We start from the raw sequence: 17,822 nt of genomic DNA, 5'->3' as shown, positions 1-17,822 counted from the left end.
TTTCTGCACCATAACAATAATCACAGAATCCAGAAAACATATTTTACGGTCTATGAAAAAGTTTAAACAATAATTTATCAGTTTTTAAGCAGCATTCATCAACACAAAAAATGTCAATAATATAATAGTTCTTTTCAAGTTTATCATTAAGTTTTCTATAAAAATTTGCAGAATCACTTTTATTCATATAAAAAATACGACCAAAAAGCCACACCAGTGAGATCACCGCCTATATTCTTTATTAAAAATTATTGGAGCAAAGCATATAAAGCCTGAGCAAATAATAAAATTTCAAAATTGCTTATCCATCATGACATTAAAAAATGAAACCCTCGCATTTCATGAAGAGTGTGGCAAAATATACTGGGCAATCAAAAAATTTGCAATGCCCGACGTGTTGTAACTTGGAATAGGAAGGAAAGTATAAATTACGATAATATATTTGCGCTATAGAGCTTTTAATGAGGCCTAATAGAAGGAATAATGTGGAACTCGCGGGCTCAGAGGATTCGGAAACCCTCAATGTTATTACGTGTTCTTTGTCGGAGACGCTATTGTACGACATCACAAAACAAACTGACCGTGGTCACTGGATTACCTGAATGAAATCCTTGGAAGTAATTTCTATTTGTAAAGTATTATTTTTAGAATTGTAAATCCTCCAGCCGTCATCTTACATGATTTAGAGAAAAAAATGAAAGTATATTTTATAATTTGTAAGACCCATCCATCGACTTACATAATTGAACAGAAATTAAATAATTTAAAAATGAAATTTATAGATGTATTTGTTGAATAAGATATTTAGTTTATTACAAATAAAAACTAGCAGGTTTAAAATTAATTAAATTTCAATTAAAACATCTAATAAAGCCGCATAAAACTTATCATACAAAATGTTTATGAAAATAAAAAATATATTAAAAACGGATCATGATTTGTAGATAGTTTTGTAATGCATAATTATATGAATTAAATTATATATGAGAATAAAATTTTATAATTAATACTTTTTTATTTTACTTACTTAGAAAGTTTTCATAACTAAACTGAAGAATTATATGGATATTTATTAACCAAGAATATGTATATCTGAAATAAAATTAAATAATCTTGAAGTTACTTTATAATTATGATTAAAATTACTTTTAATGTATAAATATTAAGCAACTTTTATTATCAAAATAAACAAAATATAAATGAATAGAAAACGTATAACTTTTTTTAAGAATGTTTCTAGTCTTCGATAAGAATTGTAAGAAGAAAGCCAGAAAAACTGATATTTTGGAATATTTTCCATATGTTAGTATAATATATGGTACCCATTTACACCTTATATACACTAGATTATTTTGAGAGTAATCGATAGGAGAAGTGATGCTACTTCACCTTTGAACACTTACGTAAGCATATATGTTAAATAAACAACAAACCTTTTAGCGTTACTCAATATCGACTATGATCGTCTTTAAAATAAATTATGAAAATTTATCATAAGTTGCAATGGCAAATTAAACAATTGTATAATCCGATTTTATAGAGCATTTGGTTCAGCAGTAAAATTGTAGACCAAAAATATTTTAATCACATACAATTACTCAGTTCACATAAACTACAATCAAGATTGCAATAGTAATATATAGTAGATAAATTTTTTTTTGCTCGATAAAATTTCCGAATTCATTGTAATATGTCAGTTTATGATATTGACGATATGACAAAGTTTGATTTTATACCAGTCGGTATCTATATATGATTCTATTATATAAAATATTCCTGAACAAAAGAACCACAAATTGTTTCGAAGCAGACAATGATAAAACATATTTTCTATTTTCCTGCCTTCTTGTGAATTGTATTCGGCGCTTATTGATTCCCAAGCGTTCTCATCTGCCGTTGTAAACGATGTTGTACTGCTCTTTGATTGTAACCTCTGTTTAGAAAGTGCTGGTAAACATTTTTGAATAAATAAAGAAGAACTTGAAACATCAATAGATATTTTTAAGGAAATACCTGCACTTTAAAAAGGTGAGATAATCGAATTCGTGCATGATAAAAGCTTGCAAAAATAATGATCATAAATGTTCTTTTTTTGTTTTTTTTTTAAATATTTATCTAAGAGCAATCGAAAATAATACAATTTGGTCAGTTATAAGAAGCGCATAGCATATTCAAAAAAACACATTCACACTAATATATAATACATTGCTGAAGTCATCTTCCGAATGAGAAATTTACAAATAGAAAAATAAAAATAAATTGAAACAATTTAAATTAAATCTGCTGATCAGTTTCTTTTACGCATCACTTTTGGATAAGAAAATGATTCATTAGAATGATCTTCATATTTTTACATGCTTTAAAATATTTACACGTTATTCATTTTTACAATGGCATTATTCAATTGCTTCAGTAACTTATATTTAACAAAATATCAGATTAAAGTTATTTTTTCTAGATTATATGAGAAAGTTACCTCAAATTAATTTGCATAATAGCATTTGCAAACAAGTCGTTATTTTGTTAAAAATGCTTATACAAAATATAAATAAATGACCTTAACTTAGTTTACCAGAATTTAAAATAATGCAAAATGATTTCATTTACTATTTACTATGTAATTAAGAACGCTAATTAATTGGTTTATTTGTGTATTTTTTCCCTAATGAGTAAAATCTTTGACCACTCCTATGTCTATTATTTTATTGTTTGAGTGAGTTTAACACGACAATGGCATCGTAACAGTGAAAGCCGAAAGAAAATTGAAAACCTGGCCTGCCATTCATAGATATAGCCGTGAGTCAGTATTTATAGGCGGCAGATAAAATTCAATTTGATGATTGTGCGATGAAGGATGGAAACAACCAACAGACCAAAAGCTCTGACCGGCAATTTTATATATATAATGTTATTGATCCGAAGGAATTAAATGGAATTAAATTTTAATACCCTGGAGTAAAAGATTAGCGATGTCTCAGTTAAAGATGATGTTTTATAAACATTCACAAAATATTGATATAAAATTAACAACCCATTTATTATATCATGACATATTATGTCTATTTTTTCATTAAAAAAATATAATTACAAATGTTAGAAGAGAACTGAATAAGAAAGTCATGAGAGAAATCAGAATAGATGGTATTTCAAATTATCCATATTACACCTACACGCAACATTGCCCTATTATAGTTACTTTATTTGGAAATATTTAGGAATTATTTTGAATGAATTTGATAAATTGATTTTTCAAACAAAATATTTTCAAAAACCATTAGTAATATCAAAAAAATATTAAGAAAAATTTCTAGAGATATATGTTAGGTAATTATGAAGTATATAATATGCAGAATTATTTTCTTCAAAAATCATACTTTATCAAAATTAATTGATCGACTATACTCGAGATTTCGGCAAATCTTCATCCTCGGTTTTCATACGAAGGCAAAAACCATTACAGCAAATACAAATTACAAAAAGTGCAGTCTGCTCTATATAAACTCGAAGCGAACTGTACTAAAACCAATATGTTAGCAAATGTAACGACACATTTTGCCAATATCGAAGAGCTTTCTCATTACTTACTTTACTCACGGCATAATAATATTAATGGTTTCACATTTTAACAAAAAGAAATAACTAAGTTTCCTTAACGTTGATCACACTGCATTAGAAATGTTTAACGAATCTAATGCAAAATGGTATTAATTAATATTTGAAGCTGATTTAAATTAAGATAAACATTATTAAACTTATTAAGGCGCGCACATATAAATTAGCCAGCTTTTTCAATACAATCGACGGTCTAGGTATTCAGCTTATGAATAAACTTCCACTCAATATCCGAAACTTAGACAGCAAAAAATTTCATGCTTTCCTAGTCAAACTTTTCAAAGAATTAGCTCTTTATGATATTACTGAATTTTCTCAATTTGATTTCAATAACTATTTTCTTGCATAATCCTTATCCTTTATCTATGTAGTATGACCATTTGATCGCCTGTACAACCATGTTTTTATTTTTTATTTTTATTTTTTTATTTTTATTTTTTTATTTTTATTTTTTTTATTTTATTGCTATTTGATTAATTTAATTTTTTTACGGATTTAAATGAGTATAACTTTCAACCTTGTGCAAGAATTTTGAGCTTGACTGGTGGTCAAATAGACTTTAATATGATGAACTTGATGATGAACATTGTATTTTTCAGTTCTTTTTTTCAGAAGCGAAATTTGTATATCTACTATGATTATTATAAAGTTACTATCCTTTTAATATTAATTATGAATAAGCTTGACAAGAGCCTGAAATAATATCTATTATTATTGATTACGGCTTGCTTATGAATAAATAAAATAAATAAAATAAGTGTTTAAAAACAATGGATTCTATTTTAATATGCTTAAATAATATGAGCAAATGTGTATGTATTCTAACAAAGTAATATAATTCGGTATGCCAAAACACAACAAACTATCCAATAACTCGAAGACCACTTCGCAAAGGAACTACATAATCTCCTTTCCAAACATGATCTTGAGGAACTCGGTGGAAGACGAGACGATGGATTCAAGCAAAGCCCAAGCAAACATTGTCGATATCGGTGCAAAAATATTTTCGCGAGAGAATGCTCTACATTAACTTTCTTCCCTAAGGATAAGTAAGGCATCTTATTGGATTAGGAATGCAAGGAATTTACACGCCGCTCGTCCGAAAGGGTAGAAAGACATCCGAAATTATCTCGAGATAAGTCAGGAGTAATAAAGGGTTATTTATAATTAAGGAGTAACGGTTTGGATTCGTTATCTTCGACTGTGATGAGGTTTTGAACAATATTAATTTGTTCGCTTTATGTATCGCAATAATTTAATAGGCGAGAAGTAATACATTAATTACAATGTTATAGAAGTTAGATATCATAATTTCTATATATCAACGTTACACAATGTTGAGTTAATATGAGTGATCATATAATTTACACTACATTTAATTAACATTGTATCATATAGAAATACACGAGAGATAAAAAAATCAAATCAATAAAAAAAGATATAGAAATATGAATTAAATTTCAACAATAGATTTTTTTTCCTAAGTTTTGGTAGATCTCTATTATCAACTATCCAGAATCTTTAAAACGTTATTGACACAATTCTAGAAAATTACCTTAAGCGTACGATTTTATGAACTGCAGTCGCCGAAGATAAAATTTAACGATTATTAAATAATAAAACCACCAAGACGATGAATGACATTTATAGTATTTAATTATTTTTTAGTCCACATTACTGGTTAACGAGAACCATAAAATGTGACCATAATCATGAATTCTGAGCAAATATAAACATTTACAACACGTTAAAGTTTTTTTTAAACGTAAATGCACATATTGTGAACCATAGGGCTCTATAGAAGGGAAAACACATTATGTGGAAATTATAAAGAAATCAGGTTTAGTGCGAGTTAGCCAATAAAATTGATACGATTTCTGATACATTGCGGTTCGCATTGGGTAAAATCTACTTCAAAACGCCCAGTATTCAACTTTGAAAATTACTAGTCCTAATTTTTATCGAATAATAGTCAAAAAACAATTTATATGGATGTTAACCAATTAGACTAGCACAAGTTGATTATAACTTTATAATAATCGCTTAAAATTCATTTCAAAACATCGATAAATATTTAAAGTTATATATGAAAAGTTCAATTTCAATTATTGGAAAAACTTCTACTTTAAAGTTAATCAATATCATAAATATTTCTTCAAAGCGTCGTGTTGCTATTTTATACATTTCGAAGAGAAACTTTAAAAGTTTATGCTAGATACGGATATTTGAAATGTATATCTCATACTTTAAGTGAAAACTTTTGCCATTAGTTACATGAGAATACGGAATTAAGTTTTTGAAGTAGACTGAAATTATTCTTAAGAAGAATTATACTGTTAAGTAAATGCATCATTACCAAAGATTGTAGGGGAAATACTTCCGAAAAAATGTTAAAAAATGCGTTTGAAAACTTTTGAAAAGTTTTATTTCATGAACTAAATAATATATTTAGTTGCAATACAAAACTTCGATAAAGATTTTTCAGCTATAGCATTCTGAGAAGTAGACGATAATATAATAATTGCGGTCGATTAAAATAATGCCTATTTTTTTGTTGTTTTTGTATGAATATTTTATATATTGTAAGTACTACACATTGAAGAACAGTGACTTAAATTTATGTCACTAAATTACGATAAAGTAATACTGATTCAGAAATTTATGATTTTTAACTTTCTAAAAAAGGAGATTGCTTAGGCCACAAAAACTGATTTATTGTTCCAAGGTTTGAAGTCATACTGAACCGTTTGACACCAAAATTAGAAAAAATATGTTTATGTCAACCAAAATTTGACCTCTTGATGTTTTCTCAAAATTGTTATACTGATATCAACTATTTTATTTTTGTAGAGAAACAATTGGCCGAGCCGATTCCAAGAATTATCAGAAAAAGTAACTTACATCAAGATTCAACATATTTTAAAATACTAAATTTAATACTAGTTATATATCTATTTATACTTAAAAGATTTTTTGCTTAAAATAATAACATTTAATTGATTGAAATAAACGTTGGGCTAACAATATGCCTTCATGATTAAGTATAATTTATACCATTCTTTATTAGTTTCTATGTAGATACTTTATCTACTCTACTTCAGTACGAAATTTCTTACGTATTTTTGCCAATCATCCTTACAATTAGTATATTTGTTTTGTACATACATAACCATTGCCAATAAATAACTTCGAAAATAAGAATTTTAAAGAAATATCAAAATCTAAAGAAGATTTGATAATATCTAGTAAGAGTATAATAAAAGCTAGCTAAATTTATGTTCAGAAATGTTATTTATTTCAAATAAAATGTTAATCAAGTCGCTAATTTAAAAAGAGTGCTCTTGAAACAATCAAATAAATAAACTTCAGTCCATTGACATTTCACAAGAGCATTATTCAATTGCATCAGTAATTCGTATTTAAACAAATTTCTGTTAAAGTTATTCTCTTCTATATTCGAAGATATTCATAGCTATATGAGAAATCCGTTTAACAAATAAATTTAACATAATTTATCAGAATATTGTATAAAATTAATAATATTGAAATAAACGTAGGGCTAACAATATGCCTTTATAATCTACTCTACTTCAGCACTACATTTTGAAATTTCTTACGTATTTTTGCCAAAGGTCCTTAGAATTAGTACATTTGTTTTGTACATACATAACCATTGCCAAAATTAACCATTATATAAATATCTAAAGTATTAGTATGCTCGTTATTAGCGTTCTCTTTTACACGAAGATCACATTGCCACTGTTGATAATCGCCCCAATCTCTTTCGCGCAGTATAAGTCTTTAACTTGCAAACTAGGTTCTCATACATGTTCCTTTCTCGTGTAATATAATTCAATTTATACTTTTATTAAACCAGTAATAATTCTCACCGCTACATTCTCAAAAAGTAAAATTTAATAATACCCGTCGCCGTAATCTTTTGCGCGTTGGAGAAAAGCACAGTCTGCGCCGGTGTTATCTCGACCTAATACTATAAAATATTTGCTTGCCGATATTGCTGACATTGCGTTACTGAGGGCTTATATTGAAATATATCGTTGTATTGGAAAACTTTTCGCAAGGGTTGCTCGAATAAAAACACTCGAAGACTTCAAGACTCGATTCCACGTGTATTGACTGGGTATGAATATACAGATAAACTTACACCAATATCGAACACAAAAAGTTATGAGCGAATTTAATAATATTTAGGGAAACATTGTGTTCGGTCGAAAGGTACATGCGGATCCATGGGGGCGGTTTACTGGAGTGAAAAGGCAAAGGATTTTGTTTGAAAACTAATAATTGCGTTTTAATCAAAGTTAGAATACAATTTAAGATCTGTAATGATTTTCACTGATGATAGAATTGGATTTACAGTTTGCAATATATAATACATGTTTAAACATTTTAAACTGACCCATACTAGACGTTGGATTTTTATACAACTTTCATATACTTTAACTTATTTATGACACCTAGAAATATGTAATTCTCAGCTAATTAGCAGATCTGTTAACAAATATTAATATAATTATGTCTATTCTTTCAATCAAGAATAGTCAATATTGAATATCAACATATTTTTTTTCGATTTATTATTCAATAGACAATCAGAAAACATTGTTTCTATAAGCCTATGTGATGATGTTATATGAATATCTATAATTGGTAAGTATTTTTTTTTTAAATCAACAGTAGATGACCAATATTACAATAATTAGAACTATTTCCACGTATTTTACGACTATTGTAATATAATTCAATGTAATCAATTTTATTTAGAAAGCAACTTAGCGCTTGCCCATTTACTATGTGATGAGATTATTGTATGATATTTTTAATAATGATGTTATATATAAATTATAACTATTTTCCCTTGAAATCAAATTTAGATTTATATTTTTAAGTGTAAACTGATATCACTACAGCTTGATAAACAAGATACAGAACTTAGTACCTTGTAGTTACAGGCCAAAGCTTTTACCATTTGAGTCATAAACATGCAATATAAAAAATTTGAATATGCACCAGTAGTAAAAATCGTTATTTTTATAGATATGTTCAAAGGCAATTATTATTATCCTTATCATTGCTTAATTATTTTAAAAGTGAATGAATGAAACATGAATTTATTTCAAATATAAACCAAGAGTATTGAGCTGAGCTGAGTACTTTTCAGCTAAGTATACTTTAATCTATGTTTCATATAAAAAATTGATTATTTTGATTCTTAATGTTTTTCGTGGAACAGCATGTTTTCCATGTATTTTATATGAAGAGGCAATCTAATTATTGTAGCAAATGCAAAAGGGCCTACTTCACTTAAAAACATTGCATTATTATTAATGAATATTACTGGTGGATGTTAATTAATGAACATTACGAATTTCAATCCAAGATTTGGAATTACAAGCAGCACCACCAACTATGTTCGGACGTCTTTTCGTTTTATTATATTGGCAAAGAAGGTGACAAACTTCAAGGCATTAAGCTTTACACGGAATGGTTGCGCCCCTGGTAGAGAGGGTGGCGCAGTGTTTTAATTGAACTAGTTGTTCACTTCAAAAAGTAAAGTCCGCTTAAGAACATGTAAATAACCAAGAAAAATAAATATATCTTATTTCATTATACCTTAGTAACAAATCAGTGATTGTAATTAGAACTGCAACAAATACATAATATACAAACAAATCAGTGTTTAATACAGTCCACAGCTACAAGGGTTAAATTATAACCCAACAACCTGAATTATCGAAGGAAAGTTTTTAATAAATTATATAACTACGTAAGCAAAAGTACAAACTACGTATTTTGAATGAAAAAAATAAGATAGAAAATGCATTAACTATTAGTATCGATTAAAAAAAATATTTCTTTCTCTTTACATATAAATACAAACCCTTTAATACTAGCAATCATCAAAATTCCTTCCCGAAATAACACCGCAGATTGAATTATATTTAATTCTATTTGCTTTGTCTGATACCCTCATAATCAATTTCTGAAAACAAACCAATAAAGCGATTCAATTAGAACCAGCCAGCATGCCCTCATCTTAAATTTCCAATAATTCTGTAATTACACATGCGGAAACCGAATCTCTCTCTTCATATCATATTTTCTCGGACAGAATTCGATTACTCGTGTCCGCCGTTCGATCAGATTCAGGAAATTGGATAGTCCGTGCGGACCGAATCACGGAGACAGGAAAAATAAATTTTTCTTTGTAGACGGGCCCTTTCTTCATATTAGATAGTCAAGTAACGTTCGTTTAATTCAGTGAAAGGAAAAGCAAATCTCTAATTGAGTTCAAGCATGACCGTCCTGGAATTTCTATGATGCTCGACTGAAAACGAAAATGTGATTCCACAGGGAAGAGGTTGGCGAAGATGATAGTAGAATGCTAGCTTGGCAGTGCATATTTTCTAATTAAAATTAGAGGAAATTAAGATTATTAAATTAATTTATATAATAATAAATAAATCTCTAATTCTCAGAAAATTTTATGGCAACGGATATTTAAAGAATTTTTCATCATCAATATAATCTCAAGATCTTAATTTTAAATCTGAAACATAAAACACAGTTTGGCCTGTGTGCCTTTCGAATGCCAGTTATAGCGATACCTTCAAAAATTTGTTAAGGAGGTATTCTAGTGTAGAGCGATGAATTTTATGTCATTTTTAAAGTGTCGTAAAAGAAAGCAATGAATACTTTTACTATCCATTTTTATTTTTACTATCCACTTGTTTATTAATATTATTAAAATACAAAACAAAAATTAAAGAATAAAAAAAGTTAAAAATTGTAAAAACTGACAGCTGATGAAGTGGATGGTCTCAAAAAATTGGCACCTTAGTCTTGACTTGATTTCAGCTCTCCTAGCCATCAAAAAATAAAAAGATTATTAATCTACAATGATGTCGCAATCGCCCGAACTAGCGATGAGTAAAAATTTTTTTTTTACAAATTGGCGACTGTTTAAAAAAAGTGTTTTTTTTACTGTTTTTTGAGTTTCTCGAATTTTTTAAAAATAGTAAAAATTGGAATTTGAGAATAATCCTAGTTCGGGTTATATATAGGTCTATAAACAAGACTCTCTGAACATTTCAAGTAAATCGGTCGATTAAAACTCGAGAAATCGTGTCAACAGTACTGAAAAAGTCTGTTCTGAGAAAAACGCATTTAAAGTTTTGCGTGAAGCCAACCCAGTATGGAGACCGAGTCAGTAAAATGTCTATATCTCCGAAAATAATTCAAATTTTCAAAAACCTCTCGTACCCATATTCTTAGATAGTTAAATATTAAAATTATGAAATAAAAAAAATCGATTTTTTTGAATTTCTACACTAGAATACCCCCTTAATAAAAATTTAATTTAAAATATTGTAATTCCACAATAAAACTCATACATAATTTATCGAGTAAATCAAACAAGTTCATAATTCAATTTATAATTACCCGCGTGGCAGCCGCATGTTTATTCGAGAATTGTGATTTAATGAACAAGTGAAATGCAAATGAAATGTTTAAACATACAGGTGGATTTACGTTTACATTTAAACGCGAATATTAATTGCGAGATACATAAACCGTACAAGCGATGTCGACAAAATAACTTTATACTGCGCCATTAAACATATGGTTCATCAAACAGAGGATTCCGAATGTTTGCATATCAAACCATAAACATTAGGCAATATCAATAGGAGAGACTGAGGCAAAAAGGTTTACCCTAAAAAGTTGCTTATTTGCTAGCTAATATTAACTTTTGCAGCTACAGTTAAAGTATACCAACGTTCTCTAACAATAAGTCTAATTATAAATAGAGTCGGAGTAAAGCCATAACCATATGAAATCATAGCTAAGACTAAACAGTAATAAACAAAAACTAATAGTGGGCTAACGAAATACTAGCAAGTAATTTTTAATAAAATATAGTAGATTTATTCATCCTAATGCCTCATATATTAATCACAAGCAAACAAATATATATTGTTACCAAACTTTCATTAAAACTTTGAATTTCATTGGCACTCAATATACGAAACTTTATTTTTCATTACAGTCGCTGCTGCTGACGTGCGTATTATTATTCCTTCACAATTTGAACGATTTTGTTACACTTTCAAACTTTATATGTTTCAGGATTAAATCCCAGGGTGTGCGGTAAAACCTCTCTCTGTTGATTTAAGGTTCATAAACGGAAATTTCACTCGAAGCAAAAAATTACCCTGCACGGTTTATATTTTTACAGTAATAGCCGAGAGTTTCACGAGCATTTCATTAAAAGTTTCTTCTCGGAGCGTTTATAAAGCGCCCGGATCATTTGTACTACATAATTAAAAACCATATTATTGTACTAATTAACATTTTTAAGGAAGGTAAATTGGTTATACTTCACACAAAAATCTGTTAAATTGCCGGTGAGATTGGAGTAAAATGATGATATTATAATAAAAGTACTCAAATAAAATATAATTCAATTTAAATTTTAGCATCCTAACACAGAAAATTTAGTATATTATAATTTATTTTAGTAACTTAACTCTTTGGGGACGGCTGTTCACCTGAGTGGACAAACATGCTTGGTGAGGCACAGGCTATTTTATAAACAATGACTGAAATGAATAAATTTGCATCGAAAAGAATGAATAAATTACATATAGCAGTTATAAACAGTGTTGTTTTTCGAAAATAATTTTAAGTTATTTTAGTAGTATTCTTAGCCTTTTGCTTTGCTATATAGTCTTTTTTTAATATTTAAAATGACCGAGCATATTTTAAGTATGGCAAAACAACTGGTAAATTCTGTGAAATAAGCAGTAGTGAAGATGAGTTTCAAATAGACATTCATACAGATGATTTTCCTTCAATAATCGAGTTTTACATACATCAACAAACACCCCGACAACAAATACTAAGCAATATAAGACATCCAATAGATTATTTTACTTTATATTTTACAAATGAATTATTAGACAATATAATAGAAAAAACAAACCATTATGGCAGCACAAAAATGAACAAATATACTGACTAATCAGTGGCATATTCTAAATGCGAGAGAAAGAAAAAGGGATTGTATTGTCTGTTCTGACAGAAAAGCGAACAGAATGAAAAAATTTCTGAAAATAGGAAGAGTGCAAATGCTTCAACTGTTTATTTACTTAATATCCACTTTAGAGATAATATATATGCAGAGAGTATTTAGTAGTATTTAATCGAGTTCACTTCATTGTCGACTGTCCAAGTTACAAATTCAATCCTAAACCGAGCAAGAGATTTGCAAAAAAAATAGCGCATGCAAATGCTTCAACTGTTTATATACCTAATATCCACAGCCGAGAAAAAATGTATGCAAATAGGGTATTTCTAAAATCTCGTTGTGATAACACGCTAGTCAATACAATCACGATGATATGGTTAGAGTGCTTCGGATAGAGCCGTCAGATGTGCGCCTGGGGCAACCCATTTCCGATTCACGGGCCGGTGCCTAAACCCATTTACCTTATTTGGTTAGCTGAAACACTACCTAGGCCCTGACGCGCGCTTCTAAACGATTGTGATTTATATGAAAAGGCTACTGATATTTCAGCAAAAAATAGTGGAGGCAACTCGAAAGGAGATACAAGTGTTCTGCAGAAAAAAGCTAGTATGTTTTTTATATGATGAACCGTGTAGTTTTATGTAAAATACATGGTAAAACATACTAGCTTTTCTTGTTGCTAAGTTGCTAAAAGTTGCTAGAAAATGTTTGTAGAAATCACGAAAAATATATTTTTCTTAATTTCTACAAACGTGTTCTAGCAACTTTTTTACATTTAGATTTTATCAAATATGCTGCATATATTTGAATTAATAGTTCAATTAAAATTATAAAATCAATCTCATAATTAACTTCCCGTAGGGTAAGTTATTGTAATGGGCCGAAAATCGAAATTAAATTTTTTTTACATTTCTGAACATTTTGGCATACCTCAAGGTTTCTGAACATTTTGGCATACCTCAGAAAAAATGGATGTGTGTGTGTATGTATGTATGGATACAATTTTTCGTCCACGTTTTCGGGCGCACGGATCAACCGATTTGAATGCTTCAAAAAACATTCGATTCCTATTGATAGGGAGATGTGCTGATTAGTTTTTCGCAAAGGCAGGTCCAGCCGTTACGGAGATACGGAGCAAGGAGTGCAGAAAATAGAAATCGAGTTTTTAAGTGAACGGAGCATCCGATTTGAATCATCTAAAAAACATTCAATTAGTAATGATTGGGAGAAGTGATTATTAGTTTTGGCAATGGTAGTCCCAGCTATTTCGAAGATACAGAGCTAAATGTGCAAGAAATGGCAGTTTTTGAGAGAACTACGCGTCCAATTTAAATGATTCAAAGAACTTTCAGCTTGTTTTAAGAAAATAATTGAATTTGGAAAAAAAATGTTGTATCATTTTTTAAATTAGTTAATAATTCAGATTTTATTTTTAATTCTGACTAAAGTTCTAATATACTTTAAACAAATAATTTTAACTTTGCTATTCAATTTATATAATTCTTATAAATATTAGACAATGTTACAATATTTATAATAACCTATTTGAACACATTCAGTATTCCTCGAACATTTCGTTACGGTACGAGAAGTTCCAGCAATTTGCATTAATGCACGATGCCATACACCCGACTAGTTTTAATTTACAATTACCAATAAACATAACATTTTTTGGAAAGGAAATAATAATAAATAAAGAAAAAACAATGCTTCAAGAGTTAGATTATAATATAGAGCTAAAATTTTGAGTACGTTTATATATTTATTTAAGACGACGTACACTGAATGTTTCGTAAAAAAATCATACATTCAATCTACTATTATTATGCTATATATTACTATAATCCCCAACAGGCTATATACAATTTTCATATATTTAATACGTCATAAATATATTGCTTTCACTCGTGACTATTGCTAAATCTCTTGGATTGGCTAGAATTTATTATTGTAGACAGTATAATGCTTTTTATTAAATTTATAATATAGCATTCTTACATTTTAAAATTAAATTAAAAATGTCGGTAATAAAATTTTATGCGAGCAAAACTTTGATAAATATACATTGTAGAATTAATAATTAACCTAATTTTACTCACTATGCAATGTAGGTTGATTAAAATTTCTTCTGGATAATGTCATTAAAACTATCAAATAATTAAACTTTTTAATTGCATTTATTCGAAAACAAATAATAATTGGTGCTGTTAATGTATTATATGAGCGAGATAAAATATTTTTGTTCGACGTCTTACAAAGGATTACAAAGATCATTGTCAAATTAATATTTGTTAATTTGTTTTATATACGTTTATTTGAATACTGTAGTAGATAAAATTAAAATATTTCTGCAATGGACGTTTACATTTTCAAAACTTTAATCTGAAACGAAATTTAGACATGTTAAATAAAAAATGCTTTCATTGTGATCTCTACAACGGTGTTTCTGAAAAATATCCACAAATTTAGCTGCAATAAAACAATTATCTAAACACATGCTAATGAAATGCTGATAAATATAAATAGAATTCATCAACAGTATCGTTTAAGGTGCTACTAAAATAAATACAGATTTAAAATTAATTCAGTCATTCACAAATTTATTACCACCCCTTACCGCAAACTTTATCATGTGCCAATTTCCGCTGATAAGTTAGGACAAGCAATTCTAAAACAATTCAGGAAAACAATAAAATGAAAGGAGATGTGAAAACCATAAGCAATAAAAAGACAAGGGAATATAATCTCAGCTTCGGTTCGCTTGGTCTTTGAAGAGTCACTTATAACCGGCAAAGGATAAAGCTCCGTGCGTTTGACAACCGAATTTCGTTTCACGGTTCCGAATGCACAATACACTTCTTATCCAGATATCATCATAAATTTATATACGAGAATATACTTTTTGTTCCAAGGTATTACTGGTGGTCTATTTTCCTACATGGGAAAATATAAACACTAGTGGGGTAGAATATTTTGCGACGGTCGACTCGCGAGTAATCATTAGGGTATATGCAAAAACCGATGGTCTAGAAAAACGGTTTTTGAATAGCTTTTTTTAGAAAGACCGGTTTTAACCGGTTTTGAAAAAAAATTTTGAAAAATAAATTTTATAGATAATTTTTTATGCAATTGAGAAGAAAACAATAAGTAGCCAGGATTAAATAATTTAAAAAACGATTAATAGTTAGTCATTGCATATGAAAGTGTAAATACTTTTATTATACATTTTCTGCTAAAATACCGGTTTTCAAATTCCATAACTTTTTCCTAATAAACCGGGTTTCAAAAAGTGACAAGCCCTATATATAATAAAGTCTTACGTATAAAAATATTTAGAAAAATATAAGTATTTCAAATACGTTATTGATTATCATTTAAAAATAATATAACGTTACTTGTCAATGAAGTAAAATTATATGCATATTGTAGTTTAAATAAAAGTATATTTACATGCAAACAGAATAGTTAATATTTATATTTCCAATATCGCATATTCAAATCTTATATTTACATACTCAAATGTGTTAAAGAAGAGAGTACAATGTAAATAGAAATGTGCTAAAAACTCATAGTAAGTTAACTTAAGATTTTATTCCAAACTCCATGTTTCTATTTTTATTGATCATTATATTTTCTTTATTAACTTCCCGTAGGGTAAGTTATTGTAATGGGCCGAAAAACATTCGATTCCTATTGATAGGGAGATGGGCTGATTAGTTTTTGGCAAAGGCAGGTCGAGCAGTTACGGAGATAAAGAGCAAAGAGTGCAGAAAATAGAAATCGAGTTTTTGATAGAACGGAGCATCCGATTTGTATTATCTAAAAAACATTCAATTAGTAATGATTGGAAAAAGTGTTTATTAGTTTTTAGCAAAGGCAGGCCTAGCCATTTCAAAGATACGGGGCTAAATGTATAAAAAATGGCAGTTTTTGAGAGAACTAAGCGTCCGATTTAAATGATTCAAAGAACTTTCTGCTTGTCTTAACAAAATAATTGATTTTGAAAAAAAAATTGTTTTAACTTTTAGTTTTCAAAAAAATTTTTTTTTGTATATCGAAAATAATTCAGATTTTATTTTTAATTCTGACTATAGTTCTAATATACTTTAAACAAATAATTTCAACTTTGCAATTCAGTTTATATAATTCTTTTAAATATTAGACAATATTACAATATTTATTTATAATAATTTATTTGAATATTTCGTTACGTCACGGTAAGTTCCAGCAATTTGCCTTAAAGCACGATGCCATACACCCCACTAGTTTTTATTGGAATTGCAATCAGTCTACTTGATGAATATACTATGAGAATGCTCTGCACTAGTTGTCCCTTCCAGTTACCATTTAGAATTCTAATATAAGTGAAATTACTATTTTCACTTAATGTATATTTACAAGTATAAATTTTCACTAATAATTTCAAAAGCTAGTTGTTTTATTTTCTCGATGTTGTGCAAAAAGAATCAACATCTCCATTTATGACACACTTAAAGTCCAAATGGGGTATCAAAACTTTCCTTTGTCAATGTAGCACTTAACCGTCTAACACAAAATAATGACCACTTTAGCTGAGGGAATCGTATTCCAAATAGCATTTTGGGAAAACCACCTTGCGGTCGCTCATGAAAAACCCATAGCGAAACAAAACACAGTGGGCCCTTGAAGTTATACAGATACAGGCCGAGTTAATGTTCGCCTGTTTGTTTAGGGTTACGCGCGGACAGAAAGGAATCCGGAGCCATATACGGGGACATATTAAATTTATATGTGTTTAATGGCTGTTGATTTTATTATCTTCGCTGATGATAACAATTTTACTTTGCACTGGCGTTATGAGATTTACAGACCTAGACGTTATAAAAACTTTAAATTAGTTACTAGTTACAGAAAGCATAATCAATCGGAATGAAAGCAATACAAACATGCAAATAACTACATAATTATAATATATGAAGCAAATATATTTGCATCAATAATATAAACAATGATCTAATTTATTTCAAAAGATAATTTATATTAAAACTTTAAAGCATTTTATATTATATTAAGTTGCAAGCACAGTATGCTATAGGAAAGTTTTTATGGAAACAAAGAACTTGTCGCATTAGTTATCCTTATTAGTTGAATTATATATAAATATATATATATATATGTA

Source organism: Ctenocephalides felis, unplaced genomic scaffold (genome assembly GCF_003426905.1).
Source record: "Ctenocephalides felis isolate EL2017-DRISC unplaced genomic scaffold, ASM342690v1 CF-g0.4_SCAFFOLD_01492, whole genome shotgun sequence".
Taxonomy (NCBI): domain Eukaryota; kingdom Metazoa; phylum Arthropoda; class Insecta; order Siphonaptera; family Pulicidae; genus Ctenocephalides; species Ctenocephalides felis.
This window is presented reverse-complemented; position numbering follows the sequence as displayed.